Here is a 16703-nt window from a genome sequence, read left to right as displayed (position 1 = left end):
AAAAAAATACCTTTATTTTATTCATTTAAGAGACAGACAACTAGAGAGAGAGAAAGGAATAAGAGACAGAGACAGAGGCAGAGACAGAGACAGACAGAGTGCAAAGACAAATCAAGTGCAAGAAATGTTTTTATTCCTTTAGCTGAATCAACTTAGAAGGGACGGGGGCCCCTTGAGCTCCTGTCCCTGATGGCTTAGAACAGAACATCTTCGTTTTCTATCAAAATCTGCACAATCAGCTTCTGGTACTGCATGTTGTGCAGGGTGGTGAGGGTGTTGTCCTCGGGCGGCCTCATCAGCGTGGGCCCGAACACGATCCCCAGGTTTTCCGCGTTCACGAAATTGTCCTTCTCGTTCAGGGTGACCTTCTTGAGGTGGCTCATCAGGTAGCGCAGGGTCTCGTAGTGGGCAGGCGGCAGCAGCATCAGCACTTCGTGGACGGCTTCCAGCCTCTCATCTGCACTGGAGAATTTTGCTGTCTCTATGAATTTGGAATAGGTGCCTTATGTGATGACAGGGATGGGCAGGTCTCGGAAGTAGAATTTCAGGGCTCCAGTGATGATGTTGATGTCTGGGTAGATGTTGGCAGATATGTCTGCCTTTTCTCCATCTCTGTCAAATGCCATCTTGACATCCTTGATGTGCTCAGTGAACCCGGAGACTGTAACTTCCTTCTGATGTTAATCCTCTCGCTTCAATCTCCGGATGCACATGTCCACCACCATGGGTCTCTGCGTGTTGTGGGCCTTCACGAGCGTGGTCAGGTCACAACAGTACACCTTCTTGATCCTCTTGAGGTCGGGCTGGCAGTCGTTGGGCACCTGCTTGGAGCACTGCTTGTGCACATTCAGCCCACAGCCTGAGCACCGGACCCCCTGGGCAATGAGCCCCCACATGAAGTTGGCACAGTATTCACACCAGTGTGGGCCTCGGAAAGTGTGCACCTTAAAGTTGTGTGTCTTCTCATAGTTGAAGTGGTTGTCGTTGTGTGTGAGGGCGGTCCTTCGGACCAGGCAGGAGATCTTCTCCACGCCTGGTGCTCTTCACTTGTGACACTCATTTTCCTGGACTCGTTTTTGGACCTGCTCAGCCTCCTGGAGACTTATTCTCAGAGCAGAGTGGCATAGCCCATGTGCTCATAGATGGGGTCTGTTGTCTCCCAAATACTCACAGAGGCCAGGACTGGGTGAGAAGTAAGCTGGGAGCTGAGAAATCAATGCAGGTCTCCCACAGGAGTGGTGAGGACCTGAGTACTTGAGCCATCATTGCTGTCTCCCAGGGTCTGCATTGGCAGGAAGTTGGAGGTAGAATTGGAACCAGAAGTCAAGCACAGACACTCCAATATGGATGTGGGATGGACCACCTGGCGGCTTAACTGTTATTCCAAGTGCTTGCCCCGACAAATTTCCTCTTCATCTGAATAATACTTGAATACCACATTTTCAATCTTGGCCTTCAGAAATTCAGGATCCTACTGCCTCTTGCTTCTAGCTGAGAATTTCACTTTGGTTCTCTGTCACTTCACCTGTTCATGTGGAAGTTTAATTGCTATCCTCCCTAGACCCCCTTCTAGATTTTTCTGTCAGAAACTCCCAAGCCATTGTTCTGTCCCATGTCTAGAGTGCCCATTTCTGTCAGGATGGTCACTGCTTTCCAACCTTCAGGCCTGAGAATCTCAGGGTATCTGCTGTGCTTACACCATGGGTGTTAGTGTCACAAATCCCTGTAATTGTCTGGGTTCTCCAGAGATGCAAACTGCATTCCAGTCTCTACAATATAATAACAGATAATATTAATTGTCCCTAAATCTGCTCACATTCTAGGCTGTCTTACCATAACATGATTAAGAAATCTTAGCCCAAAAATCAATGTCCTTGGAGTCTAACATTAAACTTCCATCATAATGTTATTCCCTACTATACAGACACAATAAGCAATAAAGAAATAAAATAAAAACCCCAGCTTCAAAAATGACCTGCATGTTATTTCCTAATGCTTTGGTGGGAGAATAGTGTGACATGTGGTGTGGGGTAAAGAGGGCTCTGGGATCAAATGCTGACTATGTGGCCTTGGGCTTCTACTTACCCTCACATGATAATAGGCTCGTTATCTGCACAAATGGTGACTCCATCCTTGAGTATCCACTGTGTGTGACTCTGGTCCAGGAATTATTTTAGGCATTAAACATACTTCAGTTGAATAAGACAGAACCCTCCTGGAGCTTGCAGAAAAGTATTAAATAAACTAATAAGTTATATAACTTTTGGTAATGAAAATGTCGTGAAGAAAATGAGTCAGACCAACTTTGATGGAGAGAGGCAGACAGGGGAATGATAGGGAGGCCACCTTAGGCATGGAGTTGGTGCACAGGTTCATCTTAGGGTCAATCTCAAAAGGTGTTTACAAGATTAACTGAGATGATGCATGGAACAGAGTCACCTCCCAGGAAATGCTAGCTCTTCTGTCATCCTTGTTCTTGACTCCACTGCATCTTGACTCATAGGAAAGTACTTCTGACCCTACTCATGTCCTGAACTTTTTCAAGGCCTATTTGCAATTCTGCGTCATTCTCAGCCCTGCCTCCTTCAATGACTTCTATTATGCATTTCCAAACCCAGGAAATGTCAATACTCTGACTTAAAAATATTTGTGTTTGGTATTTAATTATGTGTAGCCTTGGAATATCTCTTAACATACATTATTTTGAAGTTTTATATTGTGATTTGACTTCTAGTTTTGGATCTTTATTTATTTATTCACTTATTTTGCAAGTAGAATAATCACTCTCCCAGGACAGGGCAAGGCTTTATGCTTTGGATTTAAAAAAAAAAAGGAAGTGAGTGAAATTATGTATACTTAAAGGCATGTAATTGGTATTGGTGATAGATTAACACTGTATGACCTTTACCATCAACCCCTAATGTAGAAGAAATTATCCTGCATATGAATTATATGAGTTGGTGATTACAGGTAATAGGCAGTTTAGATCAATGTTTTAGTTTACATCGACTTTCAAAGTTCCATGTGAATTCTCCAAGATGGCCACATTGATGCTTGCTCTCACTGTAAAAATGTTTCTCATTAAGCAGCACTTCGATCATACAGGCTTTTATATACTTAGAAAGTATTGTCCTACAGCAATGAAGGTGATGTCATATAGAGTGTACTGAGTAGGAGTAATGTTATTTACTTCACATTGCTAATGTAAAAGACTGCTTAGTGAAAGGCCATACCCCACTGGAAGGAATGAGAGTGGAGGATTGTACATTACTGCTTTGCTGCCTGCAATAGGAGCTGAAAGAAAAATGGCAGCCACAGCACTTAAAGTCTAAACTGTCACCTAGATGAGGCTGTAGTGTCTGGTTCATTTCCCAAATTGGGTAATTGCAGCCATGGAGAAATAGTGATGTTCCCTCAGTGTCAGGGAGTCAAAAACATCATCTTTGTATACAAAGCACAGTCCATAAATGCTAAAGTGTCTGTTTTTCTGTGTGATTCACTTTTCGTGACATGAACTCCTACATTCTCCGATAGACAACCACTGTTCTGATCTTCATAGGGACAGCAAGGGCAGGCATGAGATCATTCAACACTTGATGCTCAGTTATCATCTGCTTTTCTTTCAAGTGTTTGTACAGATTTGTTTTTTCATGTTCCCACAGACTTAACAAGCAAAAGAAAAGCTTAAAAATACAGAGGCAATAAAATGTTATGATGAAAGGAAAGTGAAGGAAACCCAAAGGATAGAAAATAAAAAACCTTTGAAAACTCCATCATTCAGAAGCAACCATTAGACCATTGATGCATATTTGCTTATATTAATTTCTACCTATGAAGTTTATGAAACTTTCCTTTCATTCAAATGGTTGGTGACCTGCTTTTTTGTTAATGTACTGTGAACATTTTTCATGTCACCAAATACTCTACCATAGTGTTATTTTTATGGCTACCTACACCCTTTCGCAGATGTGCCTGAACATATTTAGCCAATACCCTAGTTCTGTTCATGTACAAGGCTTTTAATTTTATCCTACACAGTTCAACGATGAATATAGCCTAAAATTTAACATGATTTTATTTTTTTCTTCTCACTCTTCCCTTCTTGTTTCAATTGTGTGGTCATATTAGTGAGTACATCTGCATATACTTTAGGCAAAGTTCCTAAGCTAAGACAGTTATTCAGCTATGTATCTGTTGACCTATGTTCTTTATACAAAGGCTTTTGGGCCAGAAGTGTTTTCATAACTTAGAATTTTGTCCCGAGAAAAGTAATGCTGTGCATACCCCATGTCTTATACCACATCAACAGTGAGGAGTAGGACAATACCCTGAAATTAAAATTACAATAATTATTTCTGAAATAAAATGTTTGAGCATTCATGCTAGGTAGATAAATAATGTCATGGCCATTTGAGCCAGATGTTGCCTTCAAAAGAATATTGTGGTTACCTTTGAAACATTTGTTTTTCTGATCTCTTTGTATAAAATATTATGAACTTGGAGAACTTAAGTGGTGAAACTATATTGCATTTTCAAATTTTATACTTTCCTATTTCCATAAAGCAATATTAAAAATTCCTAGAGGGAAACAATCTACCTAATATTTCTTTTATTTTTCCCTAAATTTGTTCTTCAGAAGGAGCACAAAATCCTTCTTGGTGGAAATCTAATGAAATCAGAACTTCTGAGCTTCTTAAGTATCAAGTTTTTTGTTGTTGGTGTTGTTTTGACTTTTGGCATTTAACTCTAACCAAATTCTATGTAGTATATAAAATTTTGAGATTAGTGATTTTAAAGATACAAAGCAAAACATGTAAAGTTAAGCAGCAGGCAGGAGAATAGAAAACCCAACTGAGTGTTGCACTAGCTACTGGCCATGTCTGAACAGGACTTATGGCAAGAACCCCACCCATTATAGACTTGGGTGGGGCCATTATTGTTAACAGGAGGCTCCCACCAGTGGTCATGCCAGATTGTGTCTACTGGGATGCCCTGCAGGATATGCATAGAGGGATGCTCTTGCTGTGCGGTAGTGATCTATTTGCGATGTCTATAACCACAGTGTGTGCTATCCAAGGTGCAGCTCTCGTGAGCATCTGCAGCAGCAGCAATGACATGGGACAAGAAATAGGCTCTGAGCTGCTGCTTCATGGAGCATATTCCCCAAACAGCCTGCAGCAGGAGCAGGAAGAGCTTCAATCCCAACAGAAATGAATGGAAAGCCTAATACTACTAGGGGTAAAGTGAAGAACAATCAAATGGGCAGACAAGGCTCTTCTCCCGCTTATGAATATAAGGAATAGGAGGATTATGTCACTGTTTTGTACTTACTTGTGTAAGACAGAAATTCTGTGGATCCAGAAGTTACTTCACTTTTCAAAATAACCAGTTTGGACCATCAGGATTTCACACACACACACACACACACACACTCACACATACTCACAGAGGACCAGTTTAGATATCTATTTAAGGGGAGAGCTGCTTTTTCCCAAGTCAAGATTTATGAATCATGGTTAATAAATAAAAAAAATGTTATCAATACTAATGTAAGTGAATATATTGCATCTCTCAAGGGGAACAATAACCATACAAATATCATTATCTTTGTATAATATGTCACAGTAGACTATAGTAGATGGGACTTTTCAATCAAAATGGCTGTGATCAATTCCTGAAGCAGAGGGATTTGCAGCCTGATGACAAATCAGGAATTGGCCGAGCTCCACAGGACACATCCCACGAGGCCTGTGGATGGTAGAGTGAAATAAAAAGAAGCAAATGAAACAGTGATTTTTTGTCTTTGTTCATGGTATGTGTAGTCTATAAGCTCCTCTAGTGTGCATATGTAACTTTCTTGGTAATGTTTAGCTGACAAGCCAATACAAATTCAGGGTTATTCTTCAGAGGATGTATATGATCATTTGGGTGGAGAAAAAAGTAAATGGGAAAATGTCAAGTCAATAAAATATATGAGCAGTAACATATGATCAGTATGTAAGTTGTAGTATAACTGTTGTTGACTGTAGCCAATTACCTTTGAAATTGTGGCACAGCAGAACCAATTATGAGCTAGCGTTCATAACAGGCCCTCAGGACTTGGAGTTGGAGTGGCATCTCAAAGGCACAGCTATTCGGAGTATGGGGCAGATAAAAAAGAAATCATTCCAGGCAGAGGAATGGACAGGCAGCAAGTAATGTTGGGTAACTAGACAGACCTCATTTTAAGGGAACTACAGACACACTTATAAAAGCATCAACACTTTTGTGTTTCCTATGCAGAGGTCTTGATGTTGTGAATGATGATGAATTTATCTTTGGGTCTGTAAAGTGTCTGTTTTGATACCAGATGATTCTATCTATTTTGAAAACAAAGTCTTTATAATAAGGTTCACCAATAACTTCAGAAAAGATATTAAATTAACTGTCAATTATTTACTGCAAGTGCACTTCTCTAGTGTAAATCTGCCTTATTTATGTATCAGGATGAGAAAACAGTTTATTGCAATTATATATTTAGGGCTGAAGGTTCAAATCTGTCACAGTATCTTGTCAAGCCCAAATTCTGGCTAATTAATTATTTTATGATGATAAATTTTCTTTTATGTTTCAATTGTATTTTATTTCATGAAATAGAAGTATAATAGATGAGCATAATAAATGTAACATGAACACATTTATTTCCAAATTTCAGTCACAATGTTTCTGAATAACATGCTAGCTCTACCAGGTTATTGATAAAAGTACAAGATTGCTGAATTCATTGTGATTACGGTATAGTAAAGTGTTCCAGAATAAATCACAAAGTTCCAGATATACCTCTTGCAACCCTATTATTTTGGTGATTTTTGAACTTTTGTAAGCTTCACTTTTCTTGTCTATACAATGGAGATAATGATAGTTTCTACACTGTATGGGTCATTTTCAGGGTTAAATCGGATAAGGTATGTGAGTGAACTGCTGTATCCAAAATATGTTTTCAACAAGTAAAGATTATTTCTGTTGTTATTGTTGTGAATATGTTGGTGATGATTTTAATTTTACTCTCTGTTGAATCTAGTGACTTCATAAATGATTTGTCCTGCCTAGTGACTGGATAAATGACTGTCCTCCTTAGCAATTTTTGTGCTTGTACAATTTTACTAGATTATCTCAATTTCTTTAACTTTAAAGCTCTATGAATCCACTCTGAAATTCTACAAATCTTCAACAAAATACTAAATGAAAAGGAAAAAAATAACCAAAATAACAAAAAAGTCTGATATTTGTCTTTTTTCCCCAAAGAAGAAGAAATATGTTGAGATGGTAACTGCAGCTATTGGGCTGAGGTATTAAAAAAAGCAAACTCTAAATATTTATAGGGATTTTCTTGTTGGTAATTAGATATGGTCCATTCTTCGCCGGTAGTCCTGATTTGTTAACAATCTGGGCAAACTGGTATCTTGAAATGAGTTGATCAACATTGCTATTCACCATGCTTAAATATCATTTTTTTATTATAGAAATGACCATCCATCTATGTTTATTCAGAAAGCTTTCATTTGCAGTCAGTTTGGATGGTGGCCTTTTAAACAAAATATTGATTCAATGGAATCAGTCATCACATTGAAGAGCAAAACTACAATGAGCAGAGTTTGTAAGCTTGGTGACTGCATCTGTGCACTGAAGAGCCAGGCAGTGGAGGTTTATGTCAGTATTACCACTTCCTGACATCCAATGCAAGTCGTTTAAGCTCTTCAGTCCTTCCTTAATATTTTTATAAAGCTATAAATTTTATTCAGATATATTTAAAACACCTGTTTGCTCATTTAAATTTAGAAGTCAACAGTTTTTCATACATTTACATAGCCATGCAAACATTACCACAATTTTTAGATCATTTTCCTTGTGTCAGCAAGAAGCCTTGTAAGTGGCAGTTGCTCTGTATCCCCTCAGTCTTTTTGTTTAAAAAAAATATTTATTTATTTGACAGATAGAGTTAGACAATGAGAGAGAGAGAGACAGAGAGAAAGGTTTTCCTTCCATTGGTTCACCCCCTAAATGGTCACAATGGCCAGAGCGGCACCGATCCGAAGCCAGGAGCCAGGAGCTTCTTTCAGGTCTCCCGTGTGGGTGCAGGGGCCCAAGGACTTGGGCCATCTTCTACTGCTTTTCTAGGCCACAGCAGAGAGCTGGATTGGAAGTGGAGCAGCCAGGACTAGAACCGGCACCCATATGGGATGCTGGTGCCACAGGTGGAGAATTAACCTAGTGCCGGCCCCTGAGTGGATATATTTTTTTTTAATTTCTTTTATATATATGCCCCACAGTAGAATCACTGGGTCATATGGAAACTCTATGTTTGACCTTTTTAAGAAGTGTCAAAATCTTTTCCAAAGGAACTAAACTATTTTATCTTCCCTGCAGGGTGTGTGGGTTAGAATTTCTCCACGTTCTGATCACCACTTGTTTTTTACTTGTGTGTGTGTGTGTGTTTTTAAAGGTGTATTTATTTATTTGAAAGGTAGAGTTACACTGCAATTGAGAATTGAGGCTTTTTTTAATGAACACTTTTTTAAATAAAATTTCTTTGTAGTTACTGTATATGTACCCAGAAAGATATAATTTACAGTTTGGTTGTTTTTTTTTTCATTTTTTTATGGCTCATTAATTTTTCTAACTTTACCAAAATTTTCAGCTTATACCTCAATAGAACACCGATATTTTAAATCACATAAGTGAAGGCAAACTGGAGCAATACTATTTTCATAGGTGTTTTTTTGTTGTTGCCTTATTTTTAGATTGTGAATGTAATAGTGAAAAAGCAACAAAATTATCTATGGACTTTTCTACAGTTCAATTTTCCTTGTCCAGATTTTAGATTCTCAGAATAAATGTTTTTCACAAATGTAAAAAAAAGAAAGAACGGCAGAGTTACAGAGAGGCAGAGGCAGGGGTGGGGGGTGAGAGAGATAGAGATAGAGACAGAGACAGAGACAGAGACAGAGAGACAGAGGTCTTCCATCTGCTGGTTCACTCCCCAGCTGTCCACAAAGGGTGGAGTTATGCTGATCCAAAGGCAGAAGCCGGAAGCTTCTTCCAGGTCTCTCACACGGGTGCAGGGGCCCAAGCACTTGGGCCACCTTCCACTGCTTTCCCAGGCCATAGCAGAGAGCTGGATCGGAAGTGGAGCAGCCGGGACTCGAACTGGCGCCCATATGGGATTCCAGCACTGCAGGCAGCGGCTTTACCCTCTTCAGCACAGTGTCAGCCCCTTACCTGTGTTTTTGATTGTGATCATCACTGTGGATATGAAGTGCTATTTCACTGTGGATTTGCAAATATTTTCTCTCCTCTTTGGTTTGTCTCTTTATTTTATATCTGGTATCCTTTGAAACTTCCTAATGTAAAAGGAGACTAATAAACTTCTACCTCATAAACTTGGGAGAATTAAATGAGCACATTAAGTGGTTAGAATAGTGTCTGGTATACAGTAGATGTGCAATAATATTAAGTATTAGTATTATAACCTTATTTAAAATTATGTTATTTCACTTGCAGAATATACAAAATGTAGAGGCTTTATTTCGAGAAAAAGGATGACTCAGGGAACTGAAATGCAAAGAGGAAATGAACTTGATTTTTTATGGTTTCTTATTTAATGTTTAATTGTTTTCTCCTCAGGGATTATTCTAATGGATTTAATTAAAATAAATTAATAAGAGTTTTTGTACTCTTCTTTCTTTAAAATAAATGCAACTTAGTAGTTGAAAGCCATCCTAAAAATAAACCAATGCTATAGAGAAGAGAAAAGCAATTCAATGGATATATTTGTTTATCACAATAAAAAGATTTTTAATAGTGGAAATGAAATGCTCACTTTATGTATATATTTTAAAAATACAAACTATTCTGAGAGTGAACTGATTCAGTTTAATATTTGCAGCAGACTTTTTCCTTACTATTGCTACTTACAGCAAATTCTACTTTTATTTTGTGAATTCTCAACTAGACTTTTTTTCAGAAGACTGATACATCACAGAAGGCATAGATCAAAGTCATGTTTACAGATACAGGCTCTATCATCTTTAAAATAAAGTAGGATATTTTCATTTTTAGCAAAATCATTTCCTGCAGAAATCTGATGATCATAGGAAAAAAGATAGAATGAGCATTCGGAGTGATAAAAGGTAAACAGGAGTAGCCATTAGCTACTAATGGGAAAAAAAAAGTTCCATAGGGGCATTAAATGTGTATAATAGAGCCACCAATTTGTATTTTATCATATTGATAATGAATATGAACATTGCCATTGAAGCAAAACTAGGCATTCTCCCTTTGTTCCCAGTGGGGAATTCAAATCAATAATGCCCACATTACCCATCTACGTGCATATCTATATATGTACATGTACTTTAAACTACAAAATCACATAATGCATTTCACTTTCATTTCAAATCTTTAACACAGTGATGTACTTCTCTAGTCTTCCAATCAATTTATTCTGTTAGTGTTTTTCAGCATTTTAAATCCCTGAGCTAAGTCAATAATGTTGATTACTTACCATAAGCACTGTAAACGCTATTCTAATACAGGTTATTTGCAATTTGACATCCTCATCTATATGCATTATTCTGCTAGGAAAATTTAATGAAACCCTTGATTTAGAATCTGAAACACTTAGAAGTAATGATCCTGTTTACTGATTGACTGAAGTTGTGGTTTTTAAGCACTACTTAATAGAGGAAACAAAAAGCAATATTCAAATAAAATGGAAGCATCTGAGTTACTTTAATAGTCAAGAAATAATAGATTTTATTATTTTTCCCTGCTCATGCCTCAGTGCTACTTAGTCAATGTTGTTATTTTTCTTTTTTATTTTTATTTTTTGAAAGGCAGAGTGCACAGTGAGAGAGAGAGACAGAGAGAAAGGTCTTCTTTGCCATTGGTTCACCCTCCAATGGCCACCGCCGGCGCACTGCGCTGATCTGATGGCAGGAGCCAGGTACTTATCCTGGTCTCCCATGGGGTGCAGGGCCCAAGCACTTGGGCCATCCTCCACTGCACTCCCTGGCCACAGCAGAGAGCTGGCCTGGAAGAGGGGTAACCGGGACAGAAGCCGGCGCCCCGACCGGGACTAGAACCTGGTGTGCCGGCGCCGCAAGGTGGAGGATTAGCCTAGTGAGCCAAGGCGCCGGCCGTCAATGTTGTTATTTAACTCAATGCTACCCATTTTTGAGGTGCATGATCTTTCCAAATTTAAATTTAATGAATCCTTCCTGTAGTTCCAAGATTAGTAGATCATTCACAAAAAATCAAATTTTCTTTCATGTATTTATTTAAACTACATTATTATAGTATACTTCTAAAGTGTCTTTAATATCTTTTTAAAAGGGTCAGTTTTATTTACAGTCTACTTAGTTTATCTCTCAAAGTGTACAGCTTGGACAGTAAAGGGGAATTAACACAGATCATCTTCTTTTTGAACTAAAGGAAATATTGTAAAGTAATGTTTATGAATATTTGAAGAAATCTTCAAACCAATAAAATTGCTTAAAATCCTTCTGTGAAAATAGAAAAAACATTCAAGATACTTTGCCCCCCCCCCCTTTTTTAGAATTTATATAGGTGGTCTCAAGGCTACATTTAAAATAGGAATAACTCAATAAAGTCAATTATTTCCTTTATTCAGTATTTGCCTTTTTTATATTTGGGATAACATTTTAATTTACATTATAGTCAAAGGCTTATTGCTTCACTAAATAAATAGTTCAATAAGTAAAAAAATAAAAAGGAATGTAGTTCAGCAGGAATATAGGCAAAAGCCATAAACAGTGATCAAATGAAAAGTATATTTTATTCATATACAGTAAATTTTAAAATAATTATGGATCATTAAAACTATAGTAATATATCATTCTTAACATGGGATCATGGAAGCAAAAAAGTACATTAGTTAAAAATATAAAATATTTGAATAAAGTATGGACTTTAGTTCACAATAATATGTTGATTTATCATTATTGTAACAATAGCAATAAAGGATGCTAAGAATAAGGGAAACCAGATGTGAAATTTATGAGAAGTCTCTGCAGTATCTTTGCAATTTTTCTATAAGTACTCACATAAAACTACTCCAAAGTTAAAAAAAAAATCAAGCAATCATGTTTGGTTGCAACATGGGTGGCTAGAAATACAGTTATAATTAAAGGAGGCTTCAATAAACTTATTTCAGATAAGATTAAAAATGAAGCTCCCAAATTGCAGTATTTTGGATTAAAGAAAATGTAAATAATGAAACAACTGTAGAAGTAAAATAATTGAGATGCTTTTTCTATTGGGCCGTAAATGATTTCCTTTATGAAGAACTAACAATTGAGTTGAACATTTGAATTTACTGATCTTTTCAAGCAGTAGACTATCTTTTCTCTCTTGATCAATATTGAAGTGTATTACACAAAATAGAGGTATTGTTTAGGATATATGCTGCCATAAATATGTAATCAATTAAACATTTGATCCTTACATATATATAAAATCAATTAAACAAAATACTAATAAAAGTATATTAAATAGCACATGGCTTATGTAGTTTATTTTGGCTATAATGTTCTAAGCTACTTGTATTTTTATAAAAAAACAACAAACTTCAGTCTGAAGACATGAGAATAGTTCACAAGACAAATACTTAAATTTTGGCAAAATTTTGGCAAAAATTGTTATATTGATAATCCTCAGGAGGACAGTTTTAACTTACAGCAAATATATAGTCAATACACTTGCTCACTCATTAGACTATGGTAGAGTTAATAGAAAAACTTTAATGTGGAAATGTGGAATGCTCACCAAGTCAGGGAGAGCTATATAAGGGAGTTTTACTTGTAACACAGCATTGAAGGTATTTGAATGGTGTCTTTGCTTTGTGCTCCATTGTATGTGCTTCTTGTTCAGTTGGGCCTTCTGGTGACATACTGTATTAAAGTGAGAAGGATTGAAAGTACATATGTATGTATGTATGTATATCTTTAATTGCTGAAGTGGAGCCTTGAAAATAACGGTTTAGAATAAATAAGTCAAGCTTCCCTAAAACAAACAATTCCCAAGTCAGACTGCAAATTAAAGCATGCTTTATACAAACACACCCATATGTGTATAGCATATTTTCAATTTCTAAAATGATGGGTCAAGAAAATGAAGGCAAGTGTAAATAAGTCAAACCTTTCTAAAACAAACAGTTCAGAAGTTTAAACAGACTGAATGAGGACATGCTTAGCTGATGATGACAAACATATCTTTTCAACACTATTAATGGAAAAAAATAAGACTAGGAGTCGCCTAACCACTCCACTTCGGGCTTTGAAGTGGACATGCCAGTAGGCGTTCTGTGTTATGTTAAGTACTTAAAGTTGATCAACACTTTAGACATGATAAGGAGATTAAGTGCTGATTAAACTCCTATCAGTAGAATTCAAATACGTGATCTGGCAAGACAAGAGCTCTAATCAAGTGCTCTTGTCTGTCTGTCATTGACTCAATATCAGATACAATCAGTCACCATCTTATTCTGTTCCAAGCATAGCTCCTTCAACTTCGATTGTTTATAAATTAATTTTGGAAGTATTTGTTATAGTTACGGATATAGATCTCATTTATCTGTGCTTAGGTGAGATTGTGACACTGAATTATAAAAGGAGCAACCCTAGGCTAGAAGATGTCTATAAAGATTAAGTTCTTTCCCCCCCTTTCCCTGCAATTAGCAACACAAGACTGTTTAGCAGAGATCAATTGTAATTGAGGAACTGAGAAAAGGCAATAAACAAATTACTGGTGCTTTCACCAAAGTCTGAAGCCTGTTGGTTTACAGAACTGCTGTTATTTAATCCAGAAGCCCTGTAGGTTGTAAATTGTCCATTACAGTTGTCACTAGGCCCTTAAACAGAAGTTATGTACTAGTTTAAAGACACAGGAAAGGAGTGTCTCCTGGTCTTTGTCTCAGTCACAACAGACCATATAGAATTAGATCAATTAAAAAAATACTTAGAACATTAGGTTTTTTTGAGTGGTGTAAAAATGTTTAAATGCCCAATAGAGTTTTTATATATATATATATATATATATATACACACACACACACACACACACACACACATATATATGGCTATTTGGTTATTATAACTAAAAATATGACCTAGAAGTTTCTTAAACTGTCTGGGTCTTGACTGACTCAATGATCTCAAGATTTCTGTGACGCCTAGGAGTAAGATAATAATTATGCATTTTAAATTTACTTTATGACTGTAGGATCTTAAGTTCCATGTTAAGAACAAGAATTATAAAAGTATGATACGTATGGAAGAAGATATTTTATTTCTTAACATATTTGAGGAGAACACATAATATATAACACATCAAGAAGCAGAATTTGAGGTTTCCTCAATATCTTAAGTGAAACCTTGCTAACATGAACCGTATAATGCTTCCAAGGGTCTAAAATTAAATACACATAACATTAAACAGAAAATGCAAAACAGAATATGAGTATTTGAAGGCACAAAATAATCTTGAAAAAATCTATTTAAAATACATCCAAATAAACCAGGTTAACAATTGCAAATTCTGTCTTACAGAAGAGTGTTATCTGTTTTTAAGATTGGTAAAATATCCATTAAATATGTGATTGGCATGGAAATGAAACTTCCTGTAGAGGTAGACTGTTACAAGCACAGGCATTCTAATGTTAAATAGAAAGTCATAAAACTTTAGAAGAATGCAACTATGAATATTTTGTAACATGTCATGTGGTCCAGAAACCAGGAAATAATATCTAAATATTTAATAGTCAAAAATAGCCAGTGATCAAAATTCATCATAAACAACTCTGAAAAGACACATTAGAAGCTGTGAAAAATAATCATTATATAGCTGACAAATAAAGGATTAAAACTTTAGCATTAAAAAGGGCATTTGCAAGTGAATTAGGAATAAATGAACACCAAAATAGTAAAGTTCACAAAAGAAGAACTGGAGATGATTATGTAGCATCATACATGTAGAAATCAAATTAAAAAGAAACTATCAGTGTTTACCTTGCTGATGGGCAAAATGGACACAATCTTCTATACCTTAAGATATAAGGAAACTAATGAAAATTAGGGAAAATGTAGATAGATTTTACGTCTGCACCAGTAAGCCTGGTAATATGTGAATAAATGTTTAAAATGTATTTGTTTTTCTAGGACTGTGTCCTAAAATGGCACAAAATGATGTTAAAATAAGGAATATTCTTCATAATATTGTTAATAATACCAGAAAATTATAAACAGTTTAAAATCCATCATAAGAAAACAAGCCAATTTAAAAATTCAGTGGAGGGAATATAAAGTAAATTTATTTTATATATACTCAATTGGCTACTATGCAGTTATTCAAATGGTACCAAAGATCTATTGACAAAGAATTAAATCCTTGGTGTTTCATTAAGTTTAAAAATAATTTGTAGAATATTGTGAATCTCATTAAAAAATGAATTGTCATAGGAGTGTGTGTGTATTTTTTCAAGCGTATATGTTTATGTGTATATACTATATATAAAATATATTTCAGCTACACACACAAAATTATATCTGTCTAGAAGGATGTTTGCTAGAATATTAATTTGGTTAACCTTGGGCTTCTGAATGATGCTTTAGATGACAGTATAACAGGTGTTATTCATTCTTAACTTTATCACGATAAGTATATTGTCTAATAGAATACCTGCTGTAGAGTAGTAGACTTGAGGTTCTCTAGTGGAAAGTCCATTTGACTGAACAAAACTGTCTTATTTACTGTGCTGTAGTCCATGACTACATGACTTCTTTTACTGATCAGAGAACTCACTTGAAGGACATTCATCTTTAACATTAAGTCAGAAAGAAGAAAAGAACCTTCTAAGATTAATATATATGTTCCTTAGCAACCTGTCAATAATAATACTGAAAATATAATATTTCACAAAATAAAAAAGACATTGTTAGATAAAATCCGTAGCATTGCTTAGCATTTTCCTTCTGTGTTATATAAAGTAAAACTTGGGATGCCACTTTTCTTTTACAAGTCATTAAGGAGAGCCATCTGTCATCTCCAGCCAGTTCCGCTCTACTCCTTGCTTTCATTTCCCTAGTAGATCTTTATCGAAAAAAACAATTCGTGGAAATGAGAAACAACTTGGTGACAGAAGTAGCCCTCTGGAATAGAGGGCAAAATTCCATTCTCCAATTTGCACTGCAGGCTTTCTTTTCTTCTTATTTTTTAGAAACTCTGTTTTTTTTACTGCATATCTTTTATCTCATCTGATATGCAGACTTGCTGTTTATTGAGGTGTAAGTTTTGTTTGTCGAATGAGTATCAGCACGATTGGGAGCCACAGCATAGTTTAAAAAGTTATCCTGGGAATAGACAGTGCGAAGTATTACCCACAGTTTGCAATATAGGTTTTTTTTTTATTATAGCAGAATAGAATAAGTAGTAGAAAGTAATTTTAAAAAAAAAGAGAAATTTCTGTGCTTTTGCATGTTGACTATGTCTAGGGGGAAAATAGAAATTGGATGCCAGCATGGCAAAAAAGGCTTTGTAACCACCAGAAGCTTACTGATTATGAGCGGTTGAACATTAAATTTAGGTAGGATAGCCCATATGGATGACAGAGATGGTCTTGCTGATTATGTGAACAGAGTGGGGCACTC

At 36.1% G+C, this 16703-nt stretch overlaps 1 long non-coding RNA gene and 1 pseudogene across 3 annotated transcripts in view; one reads left to right on the top strand and one right to left on the bottom strand.

The window, feature by feature from the left end:
* The window catches only part of LOC103349547 (uncharacterized), a 569252-nt gene that overhangs the window by 359320 nt on the left and 193229 nt on the right, over positions 1-16703 (top strand). The gene's annotated exons all lie outside the window — the stretch shown is intronic.
* LOC100348742 (beta-chimaerin pseudogene) overlaps positions 112-16703 on the bottom strand; it is a 77279-nt pseudogene continuing 60687 nt past the window's right edge.

The sequence above is a fragment of the Oryctolagus cuniculus genome, chromosome 14, assembly GCF_964237555.1.
Source record: "Oryctolagus cuniculus chromosome 14, mOryCun1.1, whole genome shotgun sequence".
NCBI lineage: Eukaryota > Metazoa > Chordata > Mammalia > Lagomorpha > Leporidae > Oryctolagus > Oryctolagus cuniculus.
The sequence above is the reverse complement of the archived record's forward strand: the minus strand, read 5'-3'. Positions and strand labels throughout refer to the sequence as shown.